At 39.9% G+C, this 21,624-nt stretch overlaps 1 protein-coding gene across 7 annotated transcripts in view; it reads right to left on the reverse strand.

The window, feature by feature from the left end:
• Nucleotides 1-21,624, reverse strand: part of Sh (Potassium voltage-gated channel protein Shaker) — a 345,233-nt gene that overhangs the window by 39,954 nt on the left and 283,655 nt on the right. The window lies entirely within an intron of this gene.

Consider the following 21,624-nt stretch of genomic DNA (forward strand, 5'->3'; position numbering starts at 1 on the left):
GGCACCATTCCACACGGGCATGATTTATATAGTAATTAGATAAGGCGAACTTTAAGTTTTATTTTCATTAAAAAAAACAATTGATTCAACGGATTCAACAAACTCCTATGAATATAAAATGCTATTCGAATCTTGTCAAACTACTGTTCCAAGTTTGAACAGTTCACGTTCAAACACTATCGGGTAAACATTTAACTCACTAGAGATTGACCTAGATACATCGTGGTCTGATGTTAGTGGCAGATAGGAGCTCTGTTTCCGCACAAACTTCAAACAGTATATGACTCTCTATCAATTATGGTTTCGATTTATTGCAATGCTGTGCGTTTTGGTTTGAAGAATTGACGTGGTTTATTTGTTTAGAGAAAATTTAATTAAATCTACATCTATATCTTTATAACTCTTACACTTGCTCAATATTCCCCCTAGCTTCCGTCCGACGACGAGTATGGCGCACCCAATCTCATCAAACAAAGTGCAATGCATAGCATTAAACCTTGGCCTCGGGCCCGCATGAGCAAGGCGCTGAGGCGTCGTCACGTCTTTTAGCTTTTCTTACATGATTGCATTTTTATTGTGGTTTCTATTTGTTTTCACTTGTTTGTTATCTATCTTAACTTTTTAGCACACCTAAGTAATTAAATAGTAGTAATAGTTAGTAAATATATAAGTATTTTCCACTATGGGCCTCATAAGAAAACTCAAGAGTTATTCAGCGGGCGATGGAGAGAACTATGCTTGGAGTTTCTTACGTGATCAAATCAGAAATGAGGACCATAACAACGAATCAATTAACACCTCATTCATCAAAATCGGCCCAGTAGTGTAAGCGCTACAGTGGAATACACATAGATACAAACATACATGTACATATACATACTATAAACTGCTAAAATCATAACCCTTTTGGCTTTGCCGTAGTCGGGTTAAAAAGCTATCTTACTTAAAATCTTACTTAAAAGCTATCTTACTTACTTAAAATTCCCTACTAGCTCTTCAGATTTAAAAAGGCGTGCGCAGACTTCAAGTGGTTTATGCCTTAGTAAATGTCACTCATGTTTGGAGCGGCGCTCAACAATGTCTCGAGTTTGGTGTCGAGAGTGGACTGGGGCAAGGTCAATTTGTATTGCACTTTTGCCGATGTGATGGCAAGTGATCGACGTGTTGCTGAATTAAGAGGGGTTAATTTGTAGTGCGCTCCAAACAACTCTATCGCCTTTGTAATGGGGAGTGTTCTGACGAGAATGAACTCATTTCACCCTTCTTTTTCTACAATCGCACCGCACGCCATCGTAAGCAATTTCACCCTCACCACCTGGGCGCTTGGTGCACTTCGCCCGCTCATTGTGCCAGATTTTTTTCCACGCACTTGCAAACTGTGGAACCAACTCCCTTCGGTTCAGTTCCTCAAAAGGAAGAAATGAACCCTTACAGGATCACTTTGTTGTCTATCTGTCTTTCGGACTGTCAAGAAACCTACAGGGTACTTCCCGGTTGACCTAGAATCATGAAATTTGGCAGGTAGGTAGGTTATAGCAGACATTAGGGAAAAAATCTGAAAACCGTGAATTTGTGGTTACATCACACAAAAAAAAAAAAAATTGTGGTCATGAACTAATAATTAGTATTTTCAATTTGGGGTATCATATGAAAGGGCTTCACCTGTGCATTCTAAAAAATATTTATTTTTATACATCATAGTTTTTGAATTATCGTGCAAAATGTCGAAAAAATACGATTGTAGTACGGAACCCTCGGTGCACGAGCCAGATTCGCATCCTTCCCGATGATCATTATTCCCGATCAAAATCGCGGGTACTAGCTGTTATTAAAATATTAAGGAGGTTTATGAGAATGTGCGAATGTAATAAAATAGAAGGACGACGAAAAGTAAGGACACTGAAGTGGAATTGGGACGCCAGATAAGAGGGTATGATAAGTGGAACAAATATTTTACAGTCTGGCAAACGTGAAAGAGACGACAACGAAGCAGATGGGACGCCTCGATAAGATAAAGGCGTACTTGGACATGAAAGGAAAGAGAAAGAAAAGGGATGCTTGGCTTTCCAAGCATCATTTTCCCTTTCCCGATTTGAAGAGGCTTTTGCCAGAGCGTAGCCGCTTGAAACTGATATTATTTGTAATACAAATTTTATGATTTTAGGGCACGGATTTCAATCAAATTGGATCAGTATATAAGCATTCTTTTAGCTATATTGTTACAGCATTTTCATTTCAGCCCCCCAATTGTGTAAGAATAACCATTTCATGGCTATCGCAATCGTCAGGAAATTCTGCCCTTTGATTGGTTGATTCGCTGTTTACATTTTTTCACAGCCAATCAAAGGGCAGAATGCTTGACGATTGCGATAGCCATGAAATGGTTATTCTTACACAATTGGGGGGCAGGTTTTCAACATCCATGATCCACGCTGTGTCGTCACACAGATGACATCAGAGCATTGCATCGGAGGTCTTTTGCACTTTGTCCAACAAGCCACCCTTGTCTTTTATGTATCATTGCCAATGAAAAAGATTGCCTAGAGTGATCAACTGCACAACGTGACATCATCAATGCTGTGACGTCACACAGTTGACGAATGAGCTAATAAAAAGACTGTTTTATAGTGATCTAGTGCGTAACGTGACAACTAAGAACAGCGACGGCGTGCCGTCACACGGTTGACATTAGAGTATCGCATCGGAGTTCAAGGTCGAGATGTATTGCACTTTGCCCAACAAGCCACCCTTGTCTTTTATGTAACATTGCCAAAGAAAATGATTGTTTAGAGTGATCACCTGCACAACGTGACATCATCAATGCTGTGACGTCACACAGTTGACAAATGAGCTAATAAAAAGACTGTTTTATAGTGATCTAGTGCGTAACGTGACAACTAAGAACAGCGACGGCGTGCCGTCACACGGTTGACATTAGAGTATCGCATCGGAGTTCAAGGTCGAGATGTATTGCACTTTGCCCAACAAGCCACCCTTGTCTTTTATGTAACATTGCCAAAGAAAATGATTGTTTAGAGTGATCACCTGCACAACGTGACATCATCAATGCTGTGACGTCACACAGTTGACAAATGAGCTAATAAAAAGACTGTTTTATAGTGATCTAGTGCGTAACGTGACAACTAAGAACAGCGACGGCGTGCCGTCACACGGTTGACATTAGAGTATCGCATCGGAGTTCAAGGTCGAGATGTATTGCACTTTGCCCAACAAGCCACCCTTGTCTTTTATGTAACATTGCCAAAGAAAATGATTGTTTAGAGTGATCACCTGCACAACGTGACATCATCAATGCTGTGACGTCACACAGTTGACAAATGAGCTAATAAAAAGACTGTTTTATAGTGATCTAGTGCGTAACGTGACAACTAAGAACAGCGACGGCGTGCCGTCACACGGTTGACATTAGAGTATCGCATCGGAGTTCAAGGTCGAGATGTATTGCACTTTGCCCAACAAGCCACCCTTGTCTTTTATGTAACATTGCCAAAGAAAATGATTGTTTAGAGTGATCACCTGCACAACGTGACATCATCAATGCTGTGACGTCACACAGTTGACAAATGAGCTAATAAAAAGACTGTTTTATAGTGATCTAGTGCGTAACGTGACAACTAAGAACAGCGACGGCGTGCCGTCACACGGTTGACATTAGAGTATCGCATCGGAGTTCAAGGTCGAGATGTATTGCACTTTGCCCAACAAGCCACCCTTGTCTTTTATGTAACATTGCCAAAGAAAATGATTGTTTAGAGTGATCACCTGCACAACGTGACATCATCAATGCTGTGACGTCACACCGTTGACAACTTAGAATTTTGCCTAACAAGCAACGTTTGTCATTCATGTTAGATAATAAAGAAGACTGCTTTATAGTGATCCAGTGCATAACGTGACAATTGACAACAGCGACGCGCAGTGACATCACTCAGTTGACATTAGAGCATCGCATCGGAGCTCTAGGTCGAAATGTATTGCACTTTGCCGAACGAGTCACACTTTGTCATTCATGTTAGCTAAAGAAGAAGACTGCATATAGAGATCCGGTGCGTAACATGACAACTTCGATGACGTGACGTTACAAAGTTGACATTACAGTATCGCATCGGAGGTCAAGGACGAAATGTATTGCACTTGCCTAACGAGACACGCCTTGTCATTCATGAATCATATTATATTGCCAAATGACGTTGAGTAGGTCGTGTCTCTATGACGTAACATCCATACCGAGGATATTGAAATTCACAGATGACTGTGATGAAACAACAATACAAAAAAATATGTAAGAAAAAAGGCCAATTGGCAACTTTTCAGGACATGACGTTTTAAAAGAGCGTATATTGGTTAAGCTATTGACAAACAACAGTTTTTCTTCCATTCCATTTATGGGTTTATTAAACGTGATATGGATTTGTTTCTAATGGATTATCAGCTACCCTTTAGTTCAATCTTTGGTTTACCCTAAAGCAGATCAATAATAGAGCTACTGTTTACCAGTTGTACCACCGCCTGGGACCAATAGCGCAGGTTCTCTCGATCTTTGGAGAAGAATCAGACCCAAAGTACATCATCATGATCCACACAGAGCACGGGTCTCCTATCAGAGTGAGAATGGTTCTGACCATGGTCTACGACGCCAAGTGCGGATTTTTTAATTATATTTTTATTTTTTATTGAATGGTTTTCTAGCGATTTTAAGATAAAACTTAATCAGTTATTATAAATGCGAAAGTGTGTTTGTTTGTTGGTTTGTCCTTCAATCACGTCGCAACGGTGCAACGGATTGACGTGAACGGATTTTTTGCACGGGTACGATGCCGTGTAAATAACTGGAGAGTGACATAGGCTACTTTTTTATCCCGGCAAATCAAAGAGTTCCCACGGGATTTTAAAAAACCAAATTCCACGCAAACGAAGTCGCGGGCATCAGCTAGTAACTATAATAAAATAAATAAATAAATAAATAAAATAGGTTTGTGTAAGTATATCAGATTCAATACCAATGCCTACTCTAGTATCGAGGCAACTCTGTGGCGGTAGCATATTGCGGAGGAGCCTCCGCGACATATTGCGGAGTGCGGATGCTGCCTTGCGTCAGATCGCGGGTGATTTTTAGGGTTCCGTACCTCAAAAGGAAAAACGGAACCCTTATAGGATCACTTTGTTGTCTGTCTGTCTGTCGGTCTGTCAAGAAACCTACAGGGTACTTCTCGTTGACCGAGAATCATGAAATTTGGCAGGTAGGTAGGTCTTATAGGAAAATTCGACATTCGGGAAAAAATCTGAAAACCGTGAATTTGTGGTTACATCACACAAAAAAAATTGTGGTCATGAATATAGTATTTTCAATTTTCGAAGACAGATAACTATATCAAGTGGGGTATTATATGAAAGGTATTCAACTGTGCATTCAAAAACAGATTTTTATTTATTTTTATCAACGCGCGTTCCGTCTGCCCGTCTTGGTCGGTTTTTTTTATTTATTTATTAAGATACAAGTTAGCCCTTGACTGCAATCTCACCTGGTGGTAAGTCATGATACAGTCTAAGATGGAAGCGGGCTAACCTGGCTGTTGAGGCTGTAAATACATATATGTACAAACTTGAGCATTAGAACAAGGCAAATAAGGGCCATTTTAACGCTAAAGTGTATCGACTCTTAAATACTATGAACGTTGGTGAGAAGTAAAATAAAAGGAAAAGGTGACTGACTGACTGATCTATCAACGCACAGCACAAACAACTGGACGGATCGGGCTGAAATTTCACATGCAGATAACTATTATGACGTAGGCATTCGCTAAGAAATGATTTTTGAAAACTCATCCCCTAAAGGGGTGAAATAGGGGTTTGAAATTTGTGTAGTCCAAGCGGACGAAGTCGCGAGCATAAGCTAGTCTTATCTAAGCGTACAGTCTCTAACATGTTTCATTACAAACAACCATTCAGCCCCATTCTTGCCCCCCATTGTGTAAGAATAACGTTTGTGTCTTTAACGTAATCGTCAACAAATTCTACCCTTTGATTGGCTGTGAAAAATGTAAACAGTGAATCGACCAATCAAAGGACAGAATTTGTTGACGATTAGATAAATGAAAAATTTGAACTCGTGAGTATACACAATGGGGAATGTTTGTGAAAATAAATGAAATAGCATCGAGAACTGATGGATCAAGATCCAGCGCGTGCCAGACGTTTGTTATTCTATAAAAGCTGAAAGTTTATCTACGTATTGGTTGGATCATGGTGGCTTTGGGAGATAACAGGTAACAAAGGCGTAAAAAATCCTACGTCAAAGTATAAAGTGTAATTTTTTTATATTATCTATCTATCTGATTTCCAATACTATTCCGAAGATAATAAAAAAATTACACTATTTAGCAAAAATTTTATTTTACTATTTTACAAAAATTAATATCTTACACAAATTTTTTTACACCTTTAAATAAATAATCATCTATTTGCAAAAACCTTTGTTACCTGTTATCTCCCAAAGCCCTATGATTCAACCTTAATACTCGCTGATCCTGTGCTGGGGAAAATACGCAGATAAACTTTCAGGGTTGATAAAATAACGAAGGTCTGACACGCGCTGGCTCTCTGTCTATGAGAAGTGTTGCGATTAGACATGATTTATCCGCGTCGGGTAAACACGCCGCCTCGCCGCCGTCGTCGGCTCGATCGCGGCAATAAACATTTTCGTAGTTCCGACACCCATTCATAGCGACGACGCACTTTAAGCCCGCTCCACACGTTGGCTCCAACGTTGGTCCCTACACTGCACGCCTAATGCACGCAAACTATTTTGGACTTGCCTTTACACAAGTTTAAAAAATATATTAAAAGTATGCTCCTGAAAAAAGCGTATTATACAATTGAAGATTACCTAAATGATAAAAAAGCGTGGATTTGACGTGCAGCTCGTTTCAGCAACGCGCAGGACTGCAAATGCTTTTCTTATACGTGGCATAATATTGTATATCAAATCATTGATAAGAGCAATTGCCGAGTTTCTTGCTGGTTCTTCTCGGTAGGAAAGGTATTCCGAACCAGTGGTAGATGCTGTTGACTATTCAAAAATACTTGTAAAAGTTTAATTGAATAAAAATATTTTTATTTTTATTTATTTATTTATTCGAATCGGGTGAGTGCGTAACCGCCGTAATGGTACGGAGAAAAATCTATCCGACATAATATCCGCACATAGCGAAAGACCGATCGTATTCGTTATATCGCACAGAAGACGTCCACCTGGTTTCCTATTTGTATTTGGGTTAAGGTCATCTAACGGGCAACAATTTTACTGACGTTATATTACTAATCGCTGTCTTTTCCATTTAAAAATAGAGACATAAACATGCACGATAAAAACAGTTATAGTGATGTAATTACATTGGTAAATCAATCTTCGTTTTAAGATCTATCGATAAATCACGTTTTCACACGCAATGGGGTACACGATTCCAAAATTGATTTATTAACGCGGGCTTTTTTGATTTATAGCAGATTTTTCAATAACAAAGTAAATAAGAGGGACGTGAGGCCCAGTAACAACCGGATACGAGTAACCGTGTCATACACGGTTAATACACGGTTGCGGAACAAAGTTACACGGTCTTAAGAGTTTGCATATAAATCTGCTACTCTATCTGCTATGTTTACGGAAATCTTTCAAACCACAGACATAAATATATTAGTTTCTAAAACGTGACTGCAAAATTACATCAAGATCGATTGGTTAATATTCAAATGAGAACCAAACTGCATGTGTATGGAGCGAGTAACGGAGAGACTACTTTTTAGAATCGGTTCATTAATTCCGAAGATACCTGCATATAAACTAACATGTTTGACTTCTAATATTATGTAGTATCTAAGATGTTGAAGTCATTTAGTCGAACGAGTGAAAAAGATGTCTGTCAATCCACTTGAAATCGACTTTCGTCAACCCACGCTCATTTCTAAATTGATACGACAACAGGTGTTAGCGGAGGAACTGAAAAAGTTGAGTGAGTCCTATATCTTCCATAGAACTTGACGTCATCGGACAAAATGAGACAATTTCATCCTAATTTGGTCCATAGCTACATACTAGCATTTCACCTTTTTTTTTCTTTGGAGGAGGAAAATCCCTACTTCTGCTTGCTGGCAGGGTGTGTCTGACTCGCCCGGACTAAAATAACCTCCCCATGTCTACCAAGGTGAGCACGGAACTGCATGGCATTACTTCATGCTGACCTTCAAAATTTATATCTTCTTCTTTTCTTTTTCTCTCTCTTCTTATTTCGCTTCTTTCAAAGTCAGCGGGACTTTGATCATGTCTTCAACTCCATTATAATCTCTAACTTTAATATATCTGTCTTCTAGGTCCCCAGGCTACATGCAAACTTATGATAACAGCCTGCAAAACTTATCAAGTTTTCTCTACCCCTGTTTGGGCACGCTGGTACCCTTGGAGTTGGTACCCTTCGAGCATATCATTTTGATTTATTATTTTCAACTTAAATCAAGAATTCCCAAAATACTTATGCTACTTTAATCTTTAAGAAATTTTCTTACAACTGTAAGAGGATTTCTTTGTATGAGCAGTAAGCATCAGTGAGAGTTTGTATTGCAGCACGGTATAGGATTTTTAGGGTTCCGTACCTCAAAAGGAAGAAGGAACCCTTATAGGATCACTTTATTGTCTATCTGTCTGTCTGCCGTGTCTGTCAAGAAACTTTTAGGGTACTTCCCGTTGACCAAGAGGTAGGTCTTATAGCACACGTAAGGGGGAAAACCTGAAAACTGTGAATTTGTGGTTACATCACCAAAAAACAAATGCGTTCATGAATAAATAATTAGTATTTACAACTTTCAAAGTAGGATCACTATACCTACCAAGTCGGGTATCATATATAAAAGAACTTTACTTTACCAGGTACATTCTAAAACAGATTTTTATTTATTTTTATGCAAAATAGTTTTTGATTTATCCCTCGATTGAACCCTCGGTGCGCGAGTCTGACTCGCACTTGGCCGGTTTTTTTTAAAAAAAGCTCCGTCCGCTTTCCACAGCCTTTCACCTTTGACCATAATTAACCTCGTAAGTGCAGCCTCCGAAATTACTTCTCGTAATTTAACGAGGTAAAAAAGGTGTTAACGAGTAAGTTTTAACGAGGTACTCTCAAGGAGCCCAAGCGAATTGCTTCTGGCTCAATTATCACAGAGTGATATTAAGTGCACTTAGACATTTCTTACTATTTTTTCCGAGGAATTTACTTTTTCAGTTACGTAAAATTTTAGACGAAATTGCGCTGTTTTGCTACATTTTCGATTTAAGACTGGTAGGTAGACCTCCCTTGTAGTCTTATAAATCCCGGATTCGATACGCAGCAGAAGCAATTTGGAAATGTCATCATCATTATCATCATGATCAACCCATCGCCCGCTCACTACAGAGCACGGGTTTCCTCTCAAAGTGAGAAGGGTTTCAGCCATAGTCTACCACGCCGGCCAAGTGCGGATTGGCAGCCATTGGCAGGCATTTGGAAATTTATAATTTCTAAATTGCCTGTGGTCTTGCCTTTACCCACCTTTTGAGAACATTGTAGAGAACTTTCAGGCATGTAGATCTAGTGGTTAAGACGACGGCTTTCATACGGAGGGTCGCGGGTTCGATTCCGGTCACGCACCTCAACTTGTTTAAGCAATTAATAATTACAGCGCAAGCTCACGGTTGCGCCGGGACCGCGTATTTCTTTCGGCGCGCCGCTGCGCTACGTTTGGCAATGGACCGCTCCAGAAATAAATTTTATTGTGTGTTCACCAAGGGCGCGCGGTGCGTACCGTAACCCATAGTCCAGGCTTTTATGAAGAGATTTCATAAGTGAAAACCGGCCAAGCGCGAATCAGGCTCGCCCAACGAGGGTTCCGTACTGCAGTCGTATTTTTTCGACATTTTGCACGATAATGCAAAACTATGATGTATAAAAATAAATAAAAATCTGTTTTGGAATGCACAGGTGAAGACCTTTCATATGATACCCCACTTGATATAGTTATCTTACTTCGAAAATTGAAAATACTAATTTCTCCCACTTGCTCGGAAATCGCTTCATTATTTTAAAAAAAAACGGCAATCGGCTCTTTTCTGTCCGCACACTAGTAATTTCCTACAGGACGATAATAGAAATTGCTGGTCATTTTTATGTTCTCTACATGCACATTAACATAAAATAGGTACATTTTAGGTGCACAATTGGGTATTCGACTCCAATTTTTTATTACTTTATTATAAACTAGGATAAAAATAATGACGTAAACTGAAAAAACTAATTAAATCGATCAAATAACAAAAACGTTGCATTTAAATATTTCTGATTAGACAGAGATATAGCATAGTGACGTCACACCTTACTAATGCCATAGTAGCTTCGTGCGATTTCATACAAAATTTCGTTTTGCGAGAAAGGGATAGAAGACCCTCCCACTCCAAAATTAAAATGCCTGTAAATTTGTAAATCTTTGTTGGATTTTAATATTTTTTTCAGCGTACGTCATTATTTTTATCCTAGTTTATAATAAAGTAATAATATTTATCAAATTCAAAAGTAGGAAAATACCCAATTTATAATTAGATATGCTACATGCAATATGAAACCTTTTCTCAAAAGTTTACAAACATAATAAGATCACGCGCGCAAATTTAAAGTGTAGAAGTCTGCGACAGGTTGAGATGGCAATCGGGGTATGAGATGGAGGGACGCCCCGCACACCCACACGTTGGCGGGTTAGTGCGGGGGCTGTGCGGGTGTGCGGGGCGTTCCCTCCTTGATTTCTATCTCGACCTGTCGCTTACTATACCTATTAGTTTATTCAAAAAATAAACACAACCAAATCAAAAGGGTGTATGTCACCGTATGTTGTTATAAATATATTTTTATACTACGTACCTTCATATTGTTATCTAGTCTCCTTAATCACCGTTTTATTATACGTATAGATTAATATGCCGACAGTACCGCAGTAAAACTGACCGCGAATAGTTCCTGGCTTTAAATTTTATTATTATGTGTGCATGTGACGTAGTATGACCACCATGAGCGTTTCCAATGCTATATATCTATCAATTTTTAGGGTTCCGTACCTTCAAAAGAAAAAAGGAACCCTTGCAGGATCACTTCGTTATCTGTCTGTCTATCTTACTTATGAACGCGTGCAGGTCTCAAGATGAAGTTATGAAATACTCAAGTCTACAATCTCTTAGACAGCCTTAGAGTAGGTAATGAAAAAACCGACCAAGACGTGCTAGTGCCGGCCAAATGTATGAGGTCACATCAGTACGTTTAATACGATAATTTATGTCTCACCAACGTTGATAGTATTCGAGTATCGAAAATCTTCCGCATATAACTAGATCTTAAGTACCTTGTTTTAAAGCTCAAGTTTGTCTATCTATACATCTACAGCCAGCTCTCCAAGCGGAAACTTTGCGAAATTAAAATCAGTGGCATTGAATTTTTGACTTCAATTCAAGGCCATTTTACTTTGTGTTTCGACTCTCGGATTCTAGCAACGTTTGACGAGACGTAAAATCTTTATACTAAGCGTATAGGCCGTGGCACGTCCGAGTCTTCCGAGTCTTGTCCGAGTTACGTTCCTTCATAAAAAATTGCAATTCGTGGATCGTCTGCGCGTCGGACGTGCCTCGAACGTGGCACGGCTCGTACCCGGCACGGTCTAGCATAAATCATTCCTAAGCCGGTATGTCATGGAAAAATAATATTATAACAGATGGAGTATAATCACCTCGTTTTCTATTCGAGTCGTATATTTAGACGCGCATCGTCGTATACAAAATAAATTTATTGGACCATTTTTTGTGAACGCGAGCAGTGAGTGTTTACAGAATGTCGTAATTATAAACATACACAAAAACTTTACGAGGAAATAAATAAATGCTACTTCTTAACGGCTTCAGTCGCTTCACTCGTTCAGTATTCCTTGGCGAGGGCGAGCCTGATTGGGACGTAAAAACTGCTATACCTACAACCTACCTACTTCCCTAACATTTTTTTAACTCTGGGCATTAGCCTGATGAGCGCAATGACATTATACAATAGACATGTTACGTTTTTAAGGGGTTGGAGTTAGATACATCCCATCATCCATCCATGGGGGGGCGACATAATGCAATAGGCCGCAAGCACGGTATGCCGTCAGGTTGATCGCGTTCGTCGCGTTCGCAGCGTCGCGTCGCGTAGTATTCGCCGCTCACGCAGGACACCGCGTTGGTTAGGACCTCCTCTGACCGACCTCCAGTGCCCATATATCCACCCTGTATATAATATCATTGGACGAGCGTATTCCCACTGTCGAGTGGGCCTAGTGTTTTGGCAGTAAGATGCGCGGTGTCGTCACGCTGAGCGATCCAGCCTGCGAGCCGGAGAGCATCCACGGAACGGCGAAACACCCAAGTTCAATTATTTATAGCCCGGTATTTTAAGGCGTCTATATTTGGGTTTTTGGACGCGCCGGCCCCACAAAATTGAGGGCGCCCAGCGTCGCTTCTGTACGCGAAAGTCCCTAATGAGCCATAGAATTTAAAATATGTGTAGAAGTGATGATTTTAGGCTTATTGGGTGGTTTTATAATGTAAACGATATCAGACGAGTCGCAGGGAGCCGCTGGATGGCGGCTGCGCAAGACCGTGGCGTGTGGAAGTCCCTACAAGAGATCTATGTCCAGGAGTGGACGTCTATTGTTTGATGAAGATGATGATGAATTCAGAATTAAACCGAAAGTTCCCTCACTCTAATTTACTCTGACGTAAGTTAATCGTAATTATTGTTATAGGGCAGCATTACGTTTTACGAGGCTAGTAACAGCTGGCGTAATCAACGCAAAACACAGACGTGGCAGAAAACGCGAGTCCGTCAGCTGATCATATTATCTGATGTTATGTCTATAGTGCGTGACAGGTTGGCAATAGAATAGAATATAATATACTAGACTTCGTCCGTGTGGATTAAAAATCCCGTGGGAACTTGATTTTCCAGGATAAAAAGTAGCTTAGATCGTATATATATAGGTATTATTTTTCATCTTTAGTGGTAGTAGTATACAGCGCCATCTATGAAAACTTTCTCGAACATTACCTGGAAACCTCCTCATTGGTAGATAGTGTCACTTCTTTACGTAGTTAATATACTCTGTGGTACAAGACAGGTAGCCCAAACTCACAGTACGCGAGGTCTGATTAATCGAAGAGTGAACCAGAGTGACCTATCGGTTTGATCCTGAATCGAAATTTTGTCAAATAAGTACTAAGCATTTGAACAGGGTACGTGCGGGTGTGAAGAGCGTCCCCCGCCTCAAACCCCGATTGCCATCTCAACCAGTCGCGGTCTATTAGTCGTTTCATAGTCCACATTTGACGATTGGTAGTGTAAGTAAAGCCTTGAGGTTGCATAACTGTCATGACCTGTGTTAACAGGGCATACATTGAAAAACTATCGAAAATACTTTGAAATCATCATCATCATCATCATGAGCCTGTGGACGTCCACTGTTGGACATAGGCCTTCCCTAAAGAGCGCCACCACACCCGGTCCTCAGCCTACCTCATCCAGCCACTTCCCGCCAGCCTCTTTATATCGTCAGTCCATCATGCTAGAGGGCGTCCCACACTACGCTTGCTTAAACGCGGTCTCCACTCAAGGACTTTGCAGCTCCAACGGCCGCGATGGCAATCTATCTACGACAGGCATGACCTGCCAACTGCCACTTTGAAATACTATTCGAAAACTATCTTGGATCTTACTTCCATATCAGGGGCCCCCTACATCGGCGCGTCGGACTATCCTGGTAAGTGAGTCCATAACAACACTGACCGTCCACTAAGCTTCTATTCCTTTTTTTTTTTTCTAGGAGGAGGAAAAATCCCTTATGGACTTCTGTCTATCGACAGGGTGTGTCCGACTCGCACGGACTAAAAAGACCTCCCCCTCTGCGAGATCAGCACGGAACCGTGTAACATTACTTCGTGCTGACCCTCTGGTTGCTCTCTCTCCTTTTTTTCTTGTCTTTCTCTATCTTCCCTTCTCAACATCATGGCTCTCAGCATCTGACCGTATCTGTGCCACTCATGCTTCTATTCCTAACACCTTGTATAATATATTCCGAAACGACCCAGTTTTACGATATATTAATTTCGTGATGTTATTGGGTCGCTACCTAAATTTTGCTGTCTTGGTGATTTGTTTACTTGTCTTACGTATTTAGTTTGATCCGTGGACATATTATATACTTATTGCGTTATGTTTTTTGGCCCGAAAGACGGTGGGAAAGTCTGACATGTTATATGAAAACCGGTCAAGTGCGAGTCCGACTTGCATACGAGGAGTTCCATACCATCGTACAATATTATGTACTTTTACGGTTCCGTACGTACGGAACGTAGGTACGCGTACCTCAAAAGGAAAAATGGAACCCTTGTAGGATCACTTTGTTGTCTATCTGTCGGTCTGAAAAGAAACCTACAGGGTACTTCCCGTTGACCTAGAATCATGAGATTTGGCAGGTAGGTAGGTCTTATAGCAGACATTAGGGGAAGAATCTGAAAACCGTGTATTTGTGGTCACATGACACAAAAAAAATTAAATTGTGGTCATGAAATAATAATTAGTATTTTCAATTTTCGAAGTAAGATAACTAAGTATATCAAGTGGGGTATCATATGAAAGGGTTTCACCTGTGGATTCTAAAACAAATTTTTATGCATCATAGTTTTTGAGTTACCTATCGTGCAAAATGTCGAAAAAATCCGACTGTACTACGGAACCCTCGGTGCGCGAGCTGGCTCGTACTTGGCCGGTTTTTTTGTTAAAGCGTTTTTTTGTTAATTCTCTTTCTATTACAGTTTATGAGATACATCCGTTGTAAGAGAGACAGACGGACAGCGGAGGCTTAGTAGGTAATAGGGTCCCATCGCTCGGCACCCTTTGGGCACGGAACCCTGAAAATGTAAGCGTGGATATCAAATAATAATTAGAACCGGATCTCTCGAGCTAGTATCATATAACACTTAACAAGAAGCTTACTCAAGTAAGTTGTAAGTCTCGAGCGGTATAGATAGGATTTCACTTAACTACTCGTAGTTTAAGTATTTAAAAAAAATGAATTCTAGCTCCCATAAACAATCGCTATACAAAATAATCACGTCATGTTATTACTACAGTCCAAGACCCTGTTGGACATACGAGTACCTAGCTGGATTTTGTGTCCCAGGTATAGGGAGGTATATATATTTATTTATTTTTAATAATATTTATTTATTTAAACAACTCAGTACAGTAATCAACTCTCTGGGATCCTGACCCCTAAACTAGGAAATCCCGTGTCTTAGGGGCCAGTATACCTACTCGTCTAAAATTTCGAGTGCAGATGGGACGGGACATGAGCATTAGACATGATTTTCGGCTTGCTCGTTTTTATTTTAAGTTCCACCTATTGAGAAACTTTGCTAAGGTATCTGCCATAAAATAGTATGTGTTAAGTGATAACTTAAATCGCAAGAATCGTGTTAATATGACTGAGCACAGGTTTAAAGTAAGGCTGCAAAGGATCACCTATTTTCAGGTCACTTACTTATCCGGTTACCAATTCAGGTCGCCATCGCTTAAACAATCGATTGATACATACGTAGTAGTCACAACTTGGTCTGACCAATGCCAGAGTGAACTAGAGTGAGAGAGCTCTCTGTTTGATCCTAAATCAACATCCTGTCAAATCTTAGGTACTATAGCGACCAACCCCGGTTTCGCACTGGTAGCTATTACAATTTTCGTAGGGACATCAATTTTTTTTAAAAATAAAATATAGCCTTTAGTCACTCAGGAAAAAAATATCAAAATCAATCCAGTAGTTCCAGAGATTATTTCCTACAAACAAACTCACAGACTTACAAACTATACCTCTTTATAATATTTGTTAGATTTGAGCGCCAGGGCTGATTCATTGGTTTGTCGTTCGTGATTTTTTGCATGGGTAGGTATAGATAAAGACTTTGAGAGTGACATAGACTACTTTTTATCCCGGAAAATTAAAGAGTTCCCATTTTCAAAAAACCTAAATCCACGCGGACGCCGTCGCGGGCATCATCTAGTTAATAATAATTTAAGTAGGAATTATTATCAGGACGCGCCTCGCCAGATGTGCGCCGGCCCTAACGGCCATCGCCACGCCCGCCCACTATAATCAAAACTTCCTCCCGAACACTTAAGTACTAGTAAGACGTTTCTAGGCGAATGCGTGTCTAAAACCTAGTTCTCCGCTGGCGTGAAATGGAACGCTTCACAGTAATCCAATGTTTTGCGCGAGTCGCGACCGCATTAGACTGATCGCGCATTCTGCAACGCGCCGCAGAGGTGTAAGCTCTCTTTGCGTGTTCTATCGCCTCTATAATGGAGAGTGTTCCGAAGAGTTGTTTGATTTCATTGCACCCTCCTTTTTCTACAACCGCACCGCACGCCACCGCAATCAATTCCACCCTCACCACCTGGGTTTCTGGAGCACTTCGACCACCCGTTGTGCCAGATCCCTTTTTCCACGCACATGCAAACTGTGGAATCAACTGCCTTCGGCGGTGTTCCCTTTAGATTACAACATGGGGTTATTCAAGGGGCGGACCAACAAATTCCTGAAAGGCCGGCAACGCATCGGCGGTTCCTCTGGATGCAAATTTTCATGGGCGGTGGTAATCACTTAACATCAGGTGACCAGCCTGCTCGTTTGCTCGCTATCTCTATTTAAAAAAAACGCACCGGTTTCACCGCATGAAATAAAGATTCCACGTTTTGTCGACCTCCCTGGCACAGTATGAGTAGTGACACAGTTAACGCAGTTAGGGAATTTGTAATATAACGTCGAAAGGCGTAAAAAGTTAGTACATTTGACGCAGGTAGCCCTAATGTAGGTACTTTGCTCTTGGTTAGCTATATTTTTCTATGTCACCATAGCCTATCTAATATCAAAAGAATCGTCAATTCAGGATCAAACCAAGAGTTCCTTCACTCTGAATTATCACTACCCTCACTGATTAAAAATTGACCATGGGAGTTGACTCTTAGAACTGTACCATGAGCCAAGAGCTCCCAAAAACTTGCACTGAATAAAACACCGACTCGCACTTGGCCAATTTTCAGTAGCTGTGCCCACAAACCTTTTTGAGAGCTGGATCCGCACCTGGTTGGAGTACCCTGAAAGAGCTGGCAATTAAGAGAAGTGACCTTAAATTGCTCCCCAGCGTTTTGCATGCAAACGCAATTTACTTCTCATTTGAATATTACCAGTGTAGATTGTAGACACGTTCTAAAAGGAAATGTATCTGTAGCTGTGGTTTTCCACTTTTCTGTGTGAAATATGTCGTTTTAAATTTACACTGGTTCAAAGATATTCGCATCCGCATCCACAAATGCGGAACATTCGCATGAATTGCAATTGATTGATGCGAAGCTGCGGTTTTATATTTGCTACAAGTAACGACCTGCAAAGAAAGTGGGCGGGGCCAGAGTGACGCGTGTTTGTGGTTTGCTAGTTGATATCTTCGTTCGATAACTGACCAATCAAAAAGTGTATAATGGCACCCAATAGGGGTGTTACGGATATTCGCATTCGCATCCGTTAATGCGGAATATTCGCATTAATAGGGTCTTGGACTGTTATAATAAAATGATGTGCTGTTTTGTATAGCGGTACTTTATGGGGCTAAAATTCATTATTAAAGAGATTAATTATAAAAAAAAATTATCCGTTTTTAACATGAACATCGCGCAGTACGGAAGGTGATTAATGACGTCATAGTCTAGAAACGACAAATATTTTTAAATTTTTTCCGCATCCGCATCCGCGGATGTAAACTTCTAATAATCCGCATCCGCATCCGCGTGTCGAAATATTGGCATCCGCAACAACCCTGTTGTCGGGTCACATAATATTGTCACGAGTAAAGTTGCGCCTTATAAATGCGCGATCACCTTTATGCAGTTTACGATACACTACACGTTTGTTTCATGTACAACTACCCGGAACGCGCAATACGCTCTAATGGCGTGTAATTAATTCCCGTAAACTATTACAATTTCGCCCTTGACGCTTCGCAGGTCACATTGCAGTGAGGAATATCGCAGGGATATAATTAGTTAAACTAGCTATTACTAGCCTCTCACCTGGGCTCCGGCTCGCAATGAGGAGGTTTCCAGGCAACGTTCGAGAAAATTTTCATAGATGGCGCTGAATTCTACAACCACTTAAGATGAAAAATAATACCTATATCTATATCTATATCTATATGATCTAAGCTTTAATGTTTAGGTCGTGTCAATCAATTACATATTTATTAATAGTTTATTTGTAATTAAAAATTGATTACACATGAAGGTAGGTACCTAAGTATACCTACTTAATATTAATTACATTAATTATTTTGTACCTACCTATTTTGATTTTGCTGTTTTTCTAATTTCTAAATAACTACCTAGTTCCCATATTCTATAGCTATTTAATTAGTGCTTTTGATAAAAAGAACATTTTTATAATAATTATCAAGGTGTTTTTCAAAAGACTGGAAAAATAAAACAATTTTACTGGACAAGTATTACATAGATGAAGAATAAGAGCTAGCGTGCACTGCAATTTTCCTTACTTTTCTTCCTCACAAAATCTGTGAACTATAATAGAAGTAATTAATTAATTTCGCATCCGATTTAAATTTAAAAATTTAAAGCATGATAATAGATATAGGTATTATTTTTCATCTTAAGTGGTGGACGTTTTCAGCGCCATCTATGAAAATTTTCTTGAACATTGCCTGGAAACCTCCTCATTCACCAAAAAATTGGCCAATTGCGGTCCGTCTCGCACACGAAGAGGGTTCCGTGTATCATAGTACAAGAAATAAATAGGTATCTAGGTAAACGCATCCCATCTTACGCCACATCATCACTTTCCATCAGTTGTGATTGTGGTCAAGCATTTGCCTATAATGAATTTTAAAAAAATAGTTTTCAGAGTGCCTATTTAAAAAAAATATTATTTCATGTTGTAGCAGCTACAGAAATGCACATTCTGTGAAAATTTCAACTCTACCTATTACGCTTTTCGAGATACAGCCCGCTGACAGACAGACGGACAGCGGAGGCTTAGTAATAGGGTCCCGTTGGCACGCTTTTATATGCAATTTACCTATAATATTATGAAACTAATAAAAACATCCGCAAGTTTAAAATCACAATTTTTAATTTTTTAAGTGGTTATTTAATCTAAATATATAAAAGGAAAAGGTGACTGACTGACTGACTGATCTATCAACGCACGGCTCAAACTACTGGACGGATCGTGCTGAAATTTGGCATGTAGGCTATTATGACGTAGGCATCCGCTAAGAAAGGATTTTTGAAAATTCAACTATTGAGGGGGTGAAATAGGGGTTCGAAATTTTGTGTAGTCCACGCGGACGAAGTCGCGAGCATAAGCTAGTACTAGGATAATAATCATTAATTTATATTGTGTGTAAATTGGTGGGTCAGGAACTGTCATTCTCCTTTCCCCATGCGGGAATACGAGTATAGTAAATACGAATTGCCTTTGCACGCACTGGTAGTAGAAGCCAGAGGGTGGTCGGAAAAACATTGCCTTCCTTTTTCCTGGAGTCGACTGAAAATACGCTTCTTGTGGTTAAAATGAAAATGAAAATCTTTTTTATTCGTATAAACTTTTACAAGTGCTTACGAATAGTCGGATGCATCTACCACTGGTTCGGAATGCCTTTCCTGCCGAGAAGAACCAGCAAGAAACTCGGCGGTTGATCTTTTCAAATATTTGATATAGGTACAAGATTATGCCATGTATAAAGTTACGCCATGTTAAAAGATCAACCCTACGCCGGATCTCGTAACATAATGAGAATGCTCGGAGGCATAACATAAGCGGCAGTTATTAACGGAGCACGAGCCTACGCGGCTGTGCTACGCGGCTACGGGCACTCAGTGTACGATGTTATTACCTACTTACTAGCTTTAATTTCATGCACAAATAAACAGAAATGGAATCATCCGGCGCCGTAGCGGGCCGGCACGAGTGAGTAGGTAGTATTTAAAAAGCTTTTCAGGGTTCCGTACCCGAAGGGTGAAAACGAGACAACATAATATGACGAACGAGCAAGCAAGATTAATGAAAATGAATAGGCATCTTGTAGGCAACCTAGACCTTATATTTTTAGGGTTCCGTACCTCAAAAGGAAAAAGGAATCCTTATAGGATCACTTCGTTGTCTGTCCGTCTGTTTCCGTCTGTTCGTCTGTCCGATGTCAAGAAAACCTATAGGGTTATCTCGTTCATCTAGAATTATGAAATTTGGCAGGTAGGTAGGTCTTATAGCAGACATAAGAAGAAAAATCTTTGGCCGTAGTCGGGTAAAAAGTAAAGTGTAGTTGGAAACATTTTAGTACCCAAGCTATGGCATTAAAGCATGAGCTAATAAACAGTTCACGATCGACGAGTTTAACTGCGCGCACGCATTCGGCACTCAGTTTAATATTTCATTTACTGCCCGGCAAGCAATTTTGAGGGAACTTTTCAAAACAGAGCCGTAACAGTAAAGCTCAGTCTAAATCCGTTTCAGTGTTATTAGTCTGAACTCTACATGGTGCTAGAATGGCACCCTCACATCGGAAACCGCAGCGTTGGAAACCCTCCCCCCATTTATTTATTTATTAGTATGGATTAAACTTATTCCTTGTGCCTCATACTTTTTTATTTTCCAGGATAAAACGTAGCTTATGTCCTTCCCTGGGATCGAAGCTATCTCTGTCCCAAATTTCGTCGAAATCGGTTAAACGGATGGGCCGTGAAAAGCTAGCAAGCAGACAGACAGACGGACAGACAGACAGACCGATAGACAGGCACTTTCGCATTTATAATATTAGTATGGATAGATCAACAACTTAGGAAAAACATTGATGGCAAATTGTATATTATATATTAAACTAGCTTATGTCTGTGACTTCTATTCGTCCGCGTGGACTATATAAATTTCGATCCCCTCTTTTACGGGTTGAATAAAATTTTCAAAAATCCTTTCTTAGTGGATGTTCACGTCATAATCTGCATGCTTAATTTCAGCCTGATCCGTCCAGTAGTTTGAGCTGTGCGTTGATAGATCAGTCAGTCAGACAGTCACCTTTTCGTTTTATATATTTAGATTGTCATGCGTAGGTACTCTCATAATTCACAAAAATCAAATAATAATATCATAATATAAAAATTATGAGCCTATCTTTATATTTTATGTGCAGTCTAGTTGTATTCTTGGATACTCAATCGGATTTATGTTATAGCTTAGGCATTTCAATCAACTATATTTTATGCTTTTAAAAAATATTTTATGCTCATTTCACACTACGAGATATAAATTATATTATAACATGGTCAAAATAGATATTCAAGGTTACAAGCATAGAGCTAAAAATTGGTACGAAAATTGGGAACACCAATATAAATGAATTTGTGATAAGTCGCTATCGATCCATCGATTGTTGTTCCCCCTAGAATAATAAGGATTCCA

This window comes from Maniola hyperantus, chromosome Z, assembly GCF_902806685.2.
Source record: "Maniola hyperantus chromosome Z, iAphHyp1.2, whole genome shotgun sequence".
Taxonomy (NCBI): Eukaryota; Metazoa; Arthropoda; class Insecta; order Lepidoptera; family Nymphalidae; genus Maniola; species Maniola hyperantus.